The sequence below is a fragment of the Sceloporus occidentalis genome, unplaced genomic scaffold, assembly GCF_023333645.1.
Source record: "Sceloporus occidentalis isolate IW3139 unplaced genomic scaffold, rSceOcc1.0.p SCAF_25, whole genome shotgun sequence".
Taxonomy (NCBI): domain Eukaryota; kingdom Metazoa; phylum Chordata; class Lepidosauria; order Squamata; family Phrynosomatidae; genus Sceloporus; species Sceloporus occidentalis.
The window spans coordinates 14062438-14078672 of NW_028317005.1; the positions used below are offsets into that span (position 1 = coordinate 14062438).

The 16235-nt window shown below is 40.0% G+C and overlaps 1 non-coding gene across 1 annotated transcript; it reads left to right on the forward strand.

The window, feature by feature from the left end:
- Positions 1 to 1791: 1791 nt before the first annotated feature.
- On the forward strand, positions 1792 to 1921 carry LOC149300432 (small nucleolar RNA SNORA35). The gene has a single exon (XR_016272319.1). It is a non-coding gene; the product is annotated as a small nucleolar RNA SNORA35 (small nucleolar RNA).
- The last annotated feature ends 14314 nt before the right edge of the window (positions 1922 to 16235 follow it).

The following is a 16235-nucleotide window of genomic DNA, read 5'->3' on the forward strand; positions in this document are numbered from 1 at the left end:
TTTTTGCTGCAATTCTTACCATGCAGCGGTATACGGCTGAGGAGGCGTATGCCTTTTTGGCCACAGATTCTGAGGCCACTGATACAGCGTCAGATTTTGACGTTGGTCAGTTCACAGATACATCTAGTGATGTATCTGTGGCTGTTAGGACGCCTACCACACGTAGTCGTGGCAGTGCACCAGAGGCATGGGTAGCGCCTAATAGGTACAAGCCAACTATCCCTCCTTTTTCTGGAATTCCTGGCATCAATATTGATGTTACAGGATTCACTCCACTGCAATTTGTGCAGGTTTTTTTGGGAGACGATGTCTTGGGAGACATTGTCACACAAACAAACATTTATGCCCAGCAGCACCGTGCTGCTAGCCCTAATTCTTTTTGGGCAAAACAGCCATGGACTCCCATTGACGTGCCAGAATTTCTTAAATTCTGGGCACTCACAATGTTAATGGGCATTATAAAAAAGCCCTCCATCCGCTCCTACTGGAGCACCAGCCCCATCTTTAGTACCCCCATTTTTGCCCAAACTATAACTAGGCAAAGGTATGAAATGATTCTTCGTTTCATGCATTTTAGCGACAACAGCCTGTGCCCCCCTAAGGAGGACCCCCAGTTTGATAGGCTGTACAAAATCCGCCCCCTGATTACCCATCTCGCTGCCAGGTTTCCAGAGGTTTATACACCTGGAAAGAATATCTGCGTGGATGAATCCCTAATGAAATATAAAGGAAGGTTGGGATTCAAGCAGTATATTCCTTCCAAGCGCTCCAGGTATGGAGTGAAGGTGTATAAGCTCTGCGAGAGCGAGACAGGATATACTCATGCCTTCCGGGTATACGAGGGTAAGGATAGCTACCTTGACCCTCCAGGTTGCCCAGATCATCTGGGCACCAGTGCCAAGATTGTTTGGGACCTAATATTCCCCCTTATGAACAAAGGCTACCACTTGTATGTAGATAACTTCTATACAAGCGTCCCTTTGTTCAAGCTGCTGTATTGTTTCGATACGGTAGCTTGCGGTTCTATAAAAAAGAACCGCTTGGGTTTCCCACAACGCCTGGTACGAACCCGGCTAGGAAAGGGGGAGACCTCAGCTCTACGCCAAGAGGAGCTTTTGGCATTGAAGTTCAAGGACAGAAAAGAGGTGTGCATGCTGAGCACCATCCACGATGAGAGAACCGTGGAGGTTTCTGTCCGTGGCAGAGCTGGGGTCACTACAAAGCCAGTGTGCATCAGGGCCTATAACAAGCACATGGGTGGAGTTGATCTGTCAGATCAACTCCTACAGCCCTACCTCATTATGAGGAAGACAAAGGCCTGGTACAAGAAGGTTGCAATTTATCTAATGCAAATTGCAACCTATAACGCTTTTTTGCTGCACAAAAAAGCAGACACTGGGCTGAAGCTGTCTTTTTTGCAGTTTCAGCTCGAAGTAATTTCAGGTATCTTGTACCGTGATGCACCTGGTCCCCAAGTAGTGATGGGAACCAACAGAATTGGGGCTACCCATTTTATTTTTAAAATCCCCCCTACAGCAAAGAAGCAGAATCCCCAAAAGAGATGCAGGGTATGCTACAGCAGGGGGCAAAGAAAGGACACCACATTTTACTGTCCAGATTGCCCTGGAAAACCTGCACTCTGTGTCGGTGACTGCTTCAAGCTGTATCACACAGTTTCCCATTTTTAATTTTTTTTTTGTTCCTGCTCCATTTTTGTATTTTTTTTTAATTTTTTGTTACATTTACTGTTTTTTAGCTTTTATTTGCTCCACCATTTTTAAGCGTTTTTATTTGCACTGTCAAGTGACCCCTGTGTCCATTCCGTGGCATGAGGGACCACTTAAGGTGCTAGATCAAATCCCTTCTTGGAGATAGGCCAGGCTTTCTTGTAACCTGTCCCTACTGATAGTTGGGTACAAGCATTTTTCTTTACCCAGATGTAAAATTCCTACTGAATTTGAATTGCTCATGTTCCAAACGTGGCCCTTTTGCCCCCAAACAATCTGACAAACCCATGCATGTGGGGTATCAATGTACTCAGGAGATGTTGCTGGACACATATCTGGGTGTTGTGTGACCGCAACATATACCAGGAGCTGTAATTTCACACCTGAAGTACAAAGTATGTGAAAAAAACACCAAAAACAATTACTATCCCAAACTTTGACAAGGGTTGGTGGTAGGATTAGTGCATGGAAAGGGTTAAACTATCAGCATCTAAAATACCCTGGGGTGTCTAGTTTTCAAAAATATATGGTTTGGTGGGGTAAATTTAATTTGCTGGCTTCAAAGATGCCCCAAATACCACATAGAGACAGAATTACCAGATTCAGAGAAAAATGGTTTTGAATTAGCAAAACGCTACTTGTACTTATTGCCCCATAACGTGTAGAAGAAAGCAAAAAAATATAAAAACATTGGGTATTTCTAAACTCGGGACAAATAGTAGAATCTATTTAGCAGGTTTTTTCAGTAGTTTTTTATGATGAATAAAAGATTTTTCAAATAAAAGTGAGAAAATGTGTTTTTTTTTCAATTTTTCGTCATATTTTATTATTTTTATTATAGGAAATTACATCATATGAAAAAAATTTTGGTGTCTGAAGAAAGCCCTTCTTGTCCTGAAAAAAACAATATATAACTTGTGTGGGTTTAGTAAATGGGTTAAGAGAAAATTACAGCTAAACACAAACACCGCAGAAACGATAAAACAGCCATTGTCACGAAGGGTACAAAAAGTAAAATCAGCCTTTGTCACGAAGGGGTTAAAAAAGGCAAAAAAAAATTAAAATATATATATAAAAAATATATTTTTGTGAGCAAGTCCTAAAATTAGCACATTAGCTTAAAACAATTCTCGCATGGAAAGAGTTAAAATACTGGCATATTAAATGCCCATGGGGTGTCTACTTTTAAAAAATGTATGATTTGATGGGGTAAATTGAATTGGCCGGATTCAACAATGTCCCAAATAACACGGGGGGAAGGATGGCCACACATCTAATTTCCAATTAGAAAAATGCACACGTACCAAATGTGGCCTTTTAGTTCCCCCCAAAAATGACAAACCCATGCATGTGGGGTATCACTGTACTCAGGAGATATTGCTGAACACATATTGGGGTGTCGTGTGACAGCAACATATACCAGGAGCTGTAAATTCATACATAAAGTAGGTGTGTGTGGGAAAAATACACACACAAAAATACTACTGCAAACTTTGAAAAAATGCTGGTGGTAAATGTGTGCATGCAAAGAGTTAAAATACCAGCATTTAAAATACCCTGGGGTGTCTAGTTTTCAAAAATATATGGCTTTATTGGGCACACTGAAATGGCCCGGCTCAAAGATGTACCAAATAGGGCATGGGCAGTGGATCCCCAAATGCCAAAGTTCCACATTGAAAAATGTGCACGTACCAAATGTGGCCCTTTTGCCCCCAAACAGCCAGGCAAAATCATTCATGTGAGGTATCACTGCGCTCAGGAGATGTTGCTGAACACATATTGGGGTGTTTTGTGATAGTGACATATACGAGAACCTTTTAATTCATACCTGAAGAAAAATGTGTGTGACAAAACAAATGCAAAAAAATGACTACCACAAAGGTTGACAAAGACTGGTGGTAGATATTGTGCATGGAAAGAGTTAAAATACTAGCATTTGAAATACCCTGGGGTGTCTAGTTTTCAAAAATATATGGCTTTATTGGGCACACTGAAATGGCCCGGCTCAAAGATGTGCCAAATAGGGCATGGGCAGTGGATCCCCAAATGCCAAAGTTCAACATTGAAAATGCGCATGCCCCAAATGTGGCCCTTTTGCCCCCAAACACCCAGGCAAAATCATTCATGTGAGGTATCGCTGTACTCAGGAGATGTTGCTAAACACATATTGGGGTGTTTTATGATAGTGACATATACCAGAACCTGTTTATTCATACCTAAAGTAAAGTGTGTGAAAAAACAAATGCAAAAAAAATGACTACCATAAAGTTTGACAAAGGCTGATGGTAGAATTAGTGCTTGGAAAGGGTTAAAATACTAGCTGTCTAGTTTTCAAAAATATATGACTTGATGGGGTAAATTGCATTGGCCAGCTTCAAAGATACCCGAAATGGCACATGGGGGGAAGAATTACCAGATTTGGAAAAAATGGCTTTGAAATAGCAAAACACTACCTGTACTTTTTGCCCCATAATGTGTAGAAAAAAGCAAAAAAACATAAAAACATTGGGTATTTCTAAACTCAGGACAAATAGTAGAATCTATTTAGCAGGTTTTTTCATTACCTTTTATAGATGAGTAAAAGATTTTTCAACTAAAAGTTAGAAACAGTCATTTTTTTCTAAATTTTTCACCATATTTTATACTTTTTTAAATAGTAAATAATATGATACAATCAAAACAATGTCATCTAAAGAAAGCCCTTCTTGTCCTGAAAAAAACAATATCTAATGTGTGTGGGTTCAGTAAACGGGAAAGAAGAAAATTACAACTAAACACGAGCAGCACAGAAATGTTAAAACGGCCATTGTCACGAAGGGTACAAAAAGTAAAATCAGCCTTTGTCACGAAGGGGTTAAATAGGGTTGTTTCCGGATGCCATCAGAGGGGAACTCTTCCGACGTCAGCGGGACCGCCCACCGACATCAGCGGGACCGCCTGAAGCGCTGAAAAAAGTTAATGCTGGTTCTGATAGAAATTTGTCAGAACACACAGTGAATTGCAGTTTGTTGTTTTTGTGCCTGCGTAGCCGTAGACCAGTCATGGTGCCCATGCTGACCCCTGTCCACTGCCGAAAGCACTTACAATGGGTACGTGAGCATAAGAACTGGACCACAGAGCAATGAAAGAAGCTGGCCTGGTTTGATGAATCAAGTTTTCATTTACTTCATATGGATTGCTGGGTGTGTGTGCCGCTAACCTGGAGAACACATGGCACCAGGATACATCCATGGAAGTCCCACTGTAACTTACAGGAAGGACTTAAAGGATCTGCTGCTAACATCTTGGTGCCAGATACCACAGAACACCTTCATAGGTCTAGTGGAGTCAATGTCTCGACGGGTCAGGTGGTCATAATGTGTATATATATATATATATATAATATATATATATATATATATATACTTTACCCCCTCCATCCTACAGGGCAGATATGGAGGGGAGGGGCACAAGATGGGACAAGAATCCCTCCCAAATAGCAATTTATTTTAACCGCTCCATCCCACTGGGAACTAGATGGGGTGCGAGGGTGTCTGTGCCTCCCATAGTTTAATTTAAGCATCCTTAGGCTAGGTTTCCACTTGGGTTTTTGTCCTGCGTTTTTTTCTTGATGAAAAACGCCAGGAAAAACGCCAAGAAAACTGCCACTGCATTTACCTGCGTTTTGGCGTTTTTTCTGGCATTTTAGCCTTTCTGTGGAAATTGCTTTTTTTGACCTTAGGCAGTTTTTCCAGCCTTTACAAGTTAGAAGTTTCACCCAGCTAAAAGGGATTAGGATAAATGGCAAGTATCTGCCCCCTCCTGATGCCATTTACTTGGTAGAGTTCTACTTAAACACCCCGGCGGACCCTTTTGTCTCTTTTCTGTGGTTTGTAAGGCATGCTTTATTCCGAATGTCTGCTCCTCTAGGAAGATTGGCCCCAAATGATGGTGCAAATTGTTTGCTGTTGCTTTTGGCAGGCAGGATCCAGATGGTTTGTTTGTAATGGCATGTTTGTTCCAAATGGTGTAAAATTCAATATGAACTTTGTTTTGTGTGAAACTGTTTGTTTCCAGCCTATTTCTCGTAGGACACACAGATACTGGGTCCATCCTCTGCATTGTAACTGTGGAAAAAAACGCCAAGGCAAAAAACCCACATGGCTTTTTCATGGCGTTTTTTCTCTCCCATTGACTTCTATTGGAGAAAAACGCCAAGATTTCCTTGCAAAAAACGCCGGAGTGTCAACATGCTGCGATTTTGAAAAACTGCCACAGAGCCCAAAAAAGCAGAAAAACGCCAGAGAGGACTGAAAAAACGCCAAACAAAAAAACGCCAAGTGGATATGGCATTCTGCGATTTCCTATTGAAGAACAGCTAACATCTGGCTGCAGCGTTTTTTCACTAAAAAAACGCCAGGTGGCGCTATTGGCGTTTTTATGGGCTTTTTTAGCAAAAAAAAACCAAGTGGAAACCTAGCCTTAAAGTGGAGTATATTGGGGCATTATGCCCTTAGGTTGAAATAATGTGTCTTTTTGGAATTATGTCCAACTCATGTGAGTTTACCAAATTAGTATTTTAAGAGGTACCTGTTCTGGTGAACTGATTTACTGATCTACTATTCGTATTAGCCAGGGAAATCAGGTTTAAGTCACCTGACTGTGCACATACTCATCTCTTCCCTGAAAACTATGCATGTTTCAAAAAAGCACTCTCCATTCAATTTTAGGGGTAACATTTCTATACTACTACTAATTAAAATAGTGCAGGCAATAGGGTCTATTTTAGTGAAACGGTGAATAAGATCTGAACATTACAGATAAACAGGTCTCTCAAGGAATCAGTTGGATGTTTGATGTCATTGTGGTTCCTCCACTGTTCATTCAGGAATAGATTACTTACTAATATTGATATTGAGTCCTACACAAGCCTGTTTTTTTGGTTCACATGTGATTCAGCAGTAGTTATGTGCTCCCTGTGGGTTTTGATCAACCCTTGGGGAAAGTGAGTGTTAGATATCTTCCTTTCTGGTAATATTAGGTCCCCTTGGTCTCCACAAAGTTTTTTTCAAAAAGCATAAGAAAAGTTTGCATCTGGTAAATAAAAGGTTCTGATCCCCTTAGATAATATAAAAGTAACACAAAAAAACAGAAGATTGTTCTTCTTTTCTATGATTCAATGGATCTTGTCATAGTCAGGAAATTAAGAGAACATTAATTCTGTGCAAAGTATGTACGTTCAATGTCCTTGACTAAAAACGAATGAATGACCATTCTGTTCAGGAAGCGTGCATATCATGTAAGTGCACCATAACACCAAACAGGCCAATAATCGTCAATTAGAAAAAAAAATACAAGGTGAGGTTGGAGTGCAATGATTGCCACAGGAAATGCTTCATGCAGCCAATGCTGGGATGGGGAACTTACAACAAACTTTCCAAGTAGCCTATATAAACTCCTGCAAAACCACAGGCAGTGGTCTGTGTATGGACCTTCATTAAGCTACAACACAGGGCTAAGGCGCGGAGTTTATTTATAGAGAGCAAAAGAGAATTCAAACTGGAGATTGTTGACAGTGGGTATAGGAGGAGAGCATTGCACAATAAATTACACCCTTGCAAATATCACAAGCATTGCAGCAACAGGTAGAGCTTCTGGTCAATGCAGTGGTCTAGCATGTGCCAAAACAAGTCCCTCAGGAGGAGGCTGATAATGACAATGATCAAGAGAAGTTCATCATACTGCATCATGAGGCCCTTTTATTCCATGGGAAAAGGGCAAGGGTCTCGCTGGGGCAGAGGAGGTGCGCATGGAAGCATATAGAAGAGTCTGTCAATAGTATTGCCAGGGGGAGCAGGACATAGGAGGCTAGTTAAGAAGAGGTGAACTGATTGCAAGCATGCGATCCAGAAAAAAAAATGGCTGCCGTGACAAGGCACATGCGGACTACAGATAGAGGAGCTTGCTCCAAGCAACATCATCTTTAATCAATGGTAAGAAATGCTGAGGCAGAACATGAGTGTCACAACAGTCACTGGCATCTCAAGGGAAGTGGACTCAAGAGATGCATCCACTTGTAAGTAAGAGTCTTTTTCTGGACATCCCTGTACCACAGTCAAAGCCTGTACAAAAGGACTCGGTATTAATAGTTGAATACAGCCATATCGTCACAAAAGCCTTTCTGGGTCCTTATCCCCTTTTGTTAAATCTAGGCAATAGGTTATCAAGACAAGGATAACATCATCTCCACAGTAGGCCTATACTACTTATACTATTTTAAAACTGTAACCTGAAGCACTAATACAACGCCTATCCAAGGCATGCATTATTACGATAGCTAAAATCCAGTGCCAAAATGCATTACTACAGCTATCTGAACTGTTTCTAAATGCAAACCAGACTACATGATGATGCTGTTCAATTCTAATGCATGCCTATCTGTGTTTCCAGTACAGCCACTTCACAGTAGGATGCATCAGTGATGGAGGAGCAGCCTCATGCCAGCTAGATGTCACAACCACCACTTACCAGCAGCCTGTCATGTGGATGGACAACCAAAGCGTGCCTGGCAGCCACAACCCCCTAACACATGTCGACCCTGGATACAGAAGAGGACCTATACCACCCTGCAGCCTATGGCCATATTGGGGACTAGCAGTGCAGCAATCACAAAGGTGGCAGGTGGCTCAGACATGGGCAGTGGCCTACAAGGAATGTACCACACCTCATCAGGCATATGACCCCTGGACCTGGGCCTCCCCTTCCACTCAGGTGGACTATTTTCCTCCTGTGTCCACAGCTACACCACCAGCCACCTCTGCAACAGCCACATTCTCACACACCATGTCACCAAACTCCGTTCTACCTAATCCACCAAGCAGCCTTGACAGGGAATATATATATAGTTATCGAAAGAGGGTGCAGCAGTACCTCCACTTTATTCGTGGTAGCCCTGAATGAAAATATAGGCATCCAAAATACACATATGCAGGTAACAGGCACTGGATCGACTGATGTGCTATCGTTGGACCTCACCTGTCTGAATTCAATCAGCTCAGCAGCACATGGATCAGGGGCAGACACCAGTGCAGGCACCAGTCCCTGTCAGGATATCCTGTCCCAGCCATCAATCTCAGCAGTCCCAGGAGCTTGCTAAAGGAAGGACATGTGGATTTTGTTTGTTAAGTAAATAGAACCTTTGATTTCATCTTTAATGATCATGTTTGGTCTCCATTAATACCATATGTTACTATCAACATGGATCATGTGTTTAGGGGTTCACACAGTTATTGTGTCCCTTTGCAACCTATACTGGTAAAATATTCGGGCTCCCATTATCTGCAGCCACACTGATATTAAGACACAAGGGGCCCACCAGGCATTTTCCTGGCGTTTGCCAGACGCCCAGGCCTGCACATAATCCTCCGTGGACTGGAAGGCTCCAAAGGTCATGAAATGCATGGCACATAATTTCTGCAGCCCACTTAGGTTGGTCTACAGTTGAAGGGTATGTACTGATCGTGACCTTTACCAGTCTATCCCTTCATCCTCCGGCAGAGTAACATGGGTCCTATATACACAAGGTTTGACTTCAGTGTGCAGCTTGCAGCCCAGGTCCAGCTGGCAACTATGAATGTTGTATGGCTGCTGCGAGCCCACCAGGTGCAGGTGCGGCCTGGACCATGCAGGTATTGGTCATGAGTAGTCCAGCCTATTTTGCAATGTTGCTCAGCTGCACGGTAGGAATTCACGTGGCCAGTGTGCTTTCACTGTGCTGTCACTTCAGCACCTCAATTGGAAACGTGGTTGTGATCCTGCTTGTGATTTGCAGTTTTTATTTGGATATAGATGGTGGTGCACGGATATAATGTTATTATATGCAGAGAATGATGCATTGGACATTTTGTTAAGTATAGGTGCTATGTATGTAAACTGATAGTGGTGCATTCAGCTGTCGTGAGGGGACTTGTAAGTGAGGTTTGAACACGCTTAGTAATGCGTAGGTAGCGCAGGAACAGCAGTGTGGTTGATATGGTAAATAACATGTTTCAGTATTGAAAGGGATAAACGTCCTTGATAATGTTTGTTTTTGCTTGACTGAGCATGTGCAGTGTGATTAATTTGTTCTTGTACAGTGCATACATTTAGTTTAGTCAGGTCTAGAGAAGGTTAGACAAGATCTGATGAAATGTATTTATTTTATGTGATTTTTCACAGTACACACCTCACTGAATCACTGAGGATGTAGGATGTACATGATGTAGTAAACTTAAAAGGGGTAGGATAAAAGCGCTAAAAGCCAAATAAAAAAAAAAATAAAAAAGTCCTTTTTAAAACAAAGTTATTGTAGATGTAGCAGCAGAACCACTTGCCAGGGTTTCCTCTTCTTGGCTTGGACAGGTAGAGTAGTTCACAGGAGGGTTAGTGGCTGCGCTCTCACGGATGTGAATATGTGAAAGAAAGAGAAACACAATAGTGCAATATGTCTCAAAGCTTATTTTTTGTAAAATGAAGGCCGCAAGTGGCTACTCAGATTTGGTGGGGGCTTCTTCAGTTAGCCCCAAAGAATGCGCTTGGGCGATATAATCCTCGCCTTAAAGATTTCTTTGGCAGCACTATGTAATATGGGTTTCTTCAGTTAGCCCCAAGATGTGCATTTAGGTGGTATAATCCTTGCCTTGGAATTTCTTTAGCCTCAGCCTTTGGAGCAGTCTGGAGTGTCCACAGTTCCTTTTTGGTGAGCAATGATAGAATTTCTCACTCCTCAGCGCATAGGTGGTAAAATCCCCACCAAGGATATAGTGGTGGCTGACAAAGTATTCTGTCTTATAAATTAAAAAAGGTCCAGGAGCAAGATAAAATAGTTTTTAAAAAAACGTATTTATTTTTAACTTTTGGTAATAAAAAAAACCCAGTAAAAACCAACAAAAGGTTAATATAAAATAATACACAAACGCGTATCGCCTAGTACAGGCTTCCTCAGAGTGTATAGAGCAGACCTGGGCAAAGCACGGCCCGCGGGCCACATCCGGCCCGCTGAATAGCTCGGACCGGCCCGCAAAGAGTGTCCTGGTGACTCACCAATGAGTCCGGTGTCCCCCCCCGCCCCGGTCACTTACCTTAAACTCCTGTGTTGGAAGCGTTTGTCTCGGGTGCCGGCGCTTTACGCTGGGCGCCGGCATATGACGTCAGACGCCGGCGATCAGCAGTGAAGCGCCGGCACCCGAGACAAACGCCTCACGCTTCCAACACAGGAGTTTAAGGTAAGTGACCGGGGCGGGGGGGGAGATCCTGAGAAGGGGGGGTTAGGGAGTTAGAGGGGAGATACTGAGAAGGGGGGGTTAGGGAGTTAGAGGGGAGATACTGAGAAGGGGGGTTAGGGAGGGAGGTCTTACTGTGTGTGTGTGTCTTACTGTGTTTGTGTGTGTGTGTCTTACTGTGTGTGTGTGTATCTTACTGTGTCTGTGTGTGTCTCACTGTGTCTGTGTGTGTCTCACTGTGTCTGTGTGTGTCTTACTGTGTCTGTGTGTGTCTTACTGTGTCTGTGTGTGTCTCACTGTGTCTGTGTGTGTCTTACTGTGTCTGTGTGTGTCTTACTGTGTCTGTATGTGTCTTACTGTGTCTGTGTGTGTCTCACTGTGTCTGTGTGTGTCTTACTGTGTCTGTGTGTGTCTCACTGTGTCTGTGTGTGTCTTACTGTGTCTGTGTGTGTCTTACTGTGTCTGTGTGTGTCTCACTGTGTCTGTGTGTATCTTACTGTGTCTGTGTGTGTCTCACTGTGTCTGTGTGTGTCTTACTGTGTCTGTGTGTGTCTCACTGTGTCTGTGTGTGTCTTACTGTGTCTGTGTGTGTCTTACTGCGTGTGTCTTACTGTGTTCATAGCTTATTCAGTTATTGTAATAAATATTTTAGCCCATTTTTTAGCTCAAAATATTTTTTCCTTTTTTTTCTCCTCTAAAATCTAGGTGCGTCTTATCAGCAGGTGCGTCTTATAGAGCGAAAAATACGGTATGCACTCCGAAGCCTTGTTCATTTTGTTCACTTCTGTGCTGTGCTAATAGTTATTCAGGCCTTACTTATTCAAGCACCTCTACCAATGACGTAGGCTTGAATAACTTTATTAAACAGCACATAAGTTAACAAAATGGACAAGGCTTCGGAGTTTGTAGTTTGTAGAGGTCTGGCCCTCTAAAACCATTCCAATTTCTCATGTGGCCCCATGGGAAAATGAATTGCCCACCCCTGGTATAGAGGAAGCCTGTGCTAGGCAAAATGACATTAAAACAGTCAATATACATAGACAATAACATTAACACAAGTCAAGGCATGCTACTACAGAAAGAGAAGAGGGCCAAGCTCTTGAAAGCTTATTAACATTCAGCCTGGGTAACCAAATCCCAACTACAGGATTAACTTAATGAAACTGCATACAAGTTGCTCACAAATGTTTCAGTTCTGGCTTTTTTCCTCCTGCAGTGTTTTTCTTTACATCCTATTAATACACTCTTTGCTAAAAAAAACAATATTCCAATGCATTACTGCAATTGCAAATTTCTTTTTTCTTGGTGCATTGTCTCGTCTAGTGATAGTTATTTGTTGAAAATTTAATTAACTGTATTATTACACTAAGTTATTCCCATTTTCTTATGTGCTCTTGAGTACTATTTTTGCCATGGAGATGCTAGTATGTTCATTTGAATGAACCTGATCTTTCCTCTAGTAAAGGATGACCTCTTATGACGCTTAATAGGGGTTTCGGTCACCATTTTCAACATGTTCAGAAGAAGCCATTATCCTCACAGGAGGAGAGTATAGTTCCATTCATTTGAACTAGACGAAACCATCGATCAGCAGGTAGAAAACAAAAAAATATTTTCTATTGGAGGTTTTTCTCTGGTAATTTTTTTTTTTCTCATTTTTCCCTTCTTATTTTGGGGGAACAAGAAGTCTCAGGAATAAAAGTGACTAGTCCATTCTGTGTGAATTCTCCTCTTCATAATCTCACCTTTTATTTTACCTACAGTAGGTGATAGAAAATCGATAAGGCCCAATGTACCAATTCATCAGTCAATCTCCCTTGGCACACTCTATTGCAGAATAGCTTCTATTGACAGCCATGCAGGTTGCTATTAATATGACAGCCTCCACTATATCCCACTGTAATTTATAATGAAATACCTAATCTCCATTATTTTGATCCAAGCAGGTGATTCCAAGCCTTTTCATCCTGTTCCCAATGGCAGTTACATGAGAAATGGCAAACCAATAATTTTTGTCAAGTTTTATAAGCCAACAGAAATGCTTCTCCACAGATACAGTTTGAAAAGGCACAGATAAGGCTTATTCAGTGTGATGAATGAAAAAGCCATCTGGGGTTTTTCTTTTTGACTTCCTTTCCTTTTTTCATCCTTGTAATCAAATTTGAGAAAAATCAAATGGGGCTTTCTCTGAAAGTACCTTTTGTTGATCTGAACGAGCTGGTAATTTACAAAATACCCTTCTTTTGTGAGCAAGGCTAAAGATAAAAGAATGGGTAGCTTTTAAAGACAGGCCTTGGTGGGACTCTACATGCAATGAAAGCAGCTTGTGTGGGGAGAATGAAATGCATTTGAATGCCAGGCCATGTTCAGGGTGTTCGGATGAACCGACTCATGTGCCTCATCTATGAATGAATATAGAGTTGCCAAAATTCTATGGATATTACTATATTTCATGTATCATGCGATAGACAGAACACTTGCTTGCTGCTCTTGGATTGTTTCTGAAATGCTGAAACTTCAGTGTCACCTTATATTGATTCAGAGATCCTTAACACTTGACACGTTTAAGATAAACATTATTTTGTTACCGTATGGAATATGTGAACAAAGAGAATCGTCATATTAACATCCAGCATTCATTTTCCGGCAAAGAATTTTCAAGTGGTGATCATTTTGACTGACCGGAAGAAGGACGATGTGGGCTCTTCATTGCTAATTCTGTAAGTTATTATCACCGTACTTAATCCGTTGCAAATCTGAAAATCAACATTTAACCCATACATATGGGGGTTAAGTGGTACCAGTTGTATCAAGCTAAGAATACAGTATAGTAACATTAAGGAGTTAAAATCTATGAGGGTAAATGTTCAAAAATGACTTGGCATGTACAGATGGAAAAATTATGACTGTTAAAACTATTTATCTGGCATCAAAAAGGTTAAACTTTCATGAAATTGTATTAGGTTATAAAAGACAAAATCTTGTTTTAATATAGTATAGATTTGTATAGTTTACTTTATTGAAATTTTTTTTAAAATAGAATAGCAATCCTTCCATTGATTGCAATGTGTATATATATATATATATATATATATATATATATATATATATATAGCGCCAGATTCATTAACTAAAATAAAATACAATTTTCTAATTACATTATTATTCAGTTATTAAGACTCTAACTAAATAAAAGCCACTGTTTGTATATTATATAAACAAAAAATATACAAATTGCTAATAATATTTTAAAAATAAACTACAGGCTCTTTCTCAAGACTTTTATCACAGAGTTAGATTGAAGTTGTAAAATAGTTGTATGCTCCCTTACGAAAAAATTACTGCAGTTTTTCTGAAGTAATACTGCAGTTTTTTGGACATGAAAAAACTGCAATACTGCACTTTTACTGCAGTATTACTGCACATTTAGTGCAGTTTTACTGCATTTGTACTTCACTGTACTGCAGTTTTACTGCAGTTATTTTTGTAAGGAAGTACAAATGCAATAAAGCTGCGGTACATTGAAGTACAACTGTAGGTTTGCAGTATAAAAAAAAAGTGCAATAAATGTGCAGTAATACTGCAGTAAAAGTGCAGTATTGCAGTTTTTTCATGTCCAAAAAACTGCAGTATTACTTCAGAAAAACTGCAGTAATTTTTTCGTAAGGGTTGTAATTCATTTTCAATAGATTATAGAGATTTCTTTTTTTCCTTTTGGTGTTCGAGTGAACAGTTCTTTATTGTCAAGTCTAGAACAAACAGGGTCTTAACCCAGTCATTTTCAGAGCTGCCATTAAATGAATTGAGTATATATTTTCTCACATTTATACCATTAATGTTACATACAATTAATTCGCAAATAAGGATTTGCTGCACATAGCAATAAAAACAAAACATACCTGATTTCCAAAGCGGAGGAATTTTCAGAGCTGGAACACCTTTTAATAATGTGGATTTTAGGGGGTTTGCATGTAAGAGCCATTTGCTGCCTCCTAATGACAGGACTTTCAAACAACACTCATGGCAGTTCGCTAGACACATCTGCTTTATTAAACAGGACAATCAATGTGTTGATCATTTAACTCAAATGAGTTCAGTAACCAGCGGTAACCTTAAAGCATTTCGAGCTTGAATAATTCAGGTGGCAATGGAGTGCCTTAGATAAGTAAATAAGTTTTTCCGAATGAACTGTAGCAAATTGTGTAGAGCAGTGCAGGCATCCAATCATAACGTCTCTTATACACGAGTCTCAATGGAATACTTGATTTGATTAGTTGATTTACACCAATGGGAATTCTTGAAGGTCATTTCCCACATGGCCTTCTAGAGAGTCAGAAATACCATGGCATAATTTATAATACTGTATCTTACTTTGGAAACAAACTTAATCTTAAAATATGACCTGAAGTCATGAACATATTGCTAATTATTGAAATGTAAAAAAAAAAAAAAAACACCCAAATATTGTTATCGTAACAATACGTGTTATGAAACCATAATATTATGTGGTTGTAGGTTCGTGGCCTCCAGTAAAATAGCATAATTTTCTTTTACCCTAGTTATAAGTAATTATCAGCACAAAACATTTTGGGTTTATTTGAGTAAAATATCTAGACTGCAAACATCAGTTCACGTTTTCAAGGAATAAATGATTCCATGAAATATAGGGAACAAAATGATTTCATTTTCCTGACTGGCTTGCATTAAGTGCTTCCCCAATTACTCTTGAATGTGAAATAGATGACCATAATTATCTTTATGCTAGGACTGCCTTGGATCTATCAGCAAAATTGAATGTGGACTACATAGCGAATATTTTACAACTGTAAACTGCATAAATGGAGACAGGAAAGTATTTTGATGAATGCCTAGCATTAATATTATTGCGACTTTGTTGTAAAGTGACAGTTCTACTACAAATGCATTTTTATATTTTTTATTGATATAGTGCTATCATATTCCATAGCAGTGTACACTTAATTTTTACCACATTCTAAGGCAATATGATTTATCACAGTTAAATGAATATATTGTATTTAACATGACAAATTGAAAATCAAAATATCTTTATATGATATATATGAGCAGAATGTTTGAATCACTGTAATGAGCCCCAAATTGAATCACTGTAATGAGCCCCAAATATTTAATAAATACGCATTTGTACAATACAAAATTTCAAAATACGCACAGTATCCGCAGAAACAATTGTTATAAACGTAAGAAACAAAAAGATGCTTTTGTAAATATGTGAGCAAACAGAATTTAA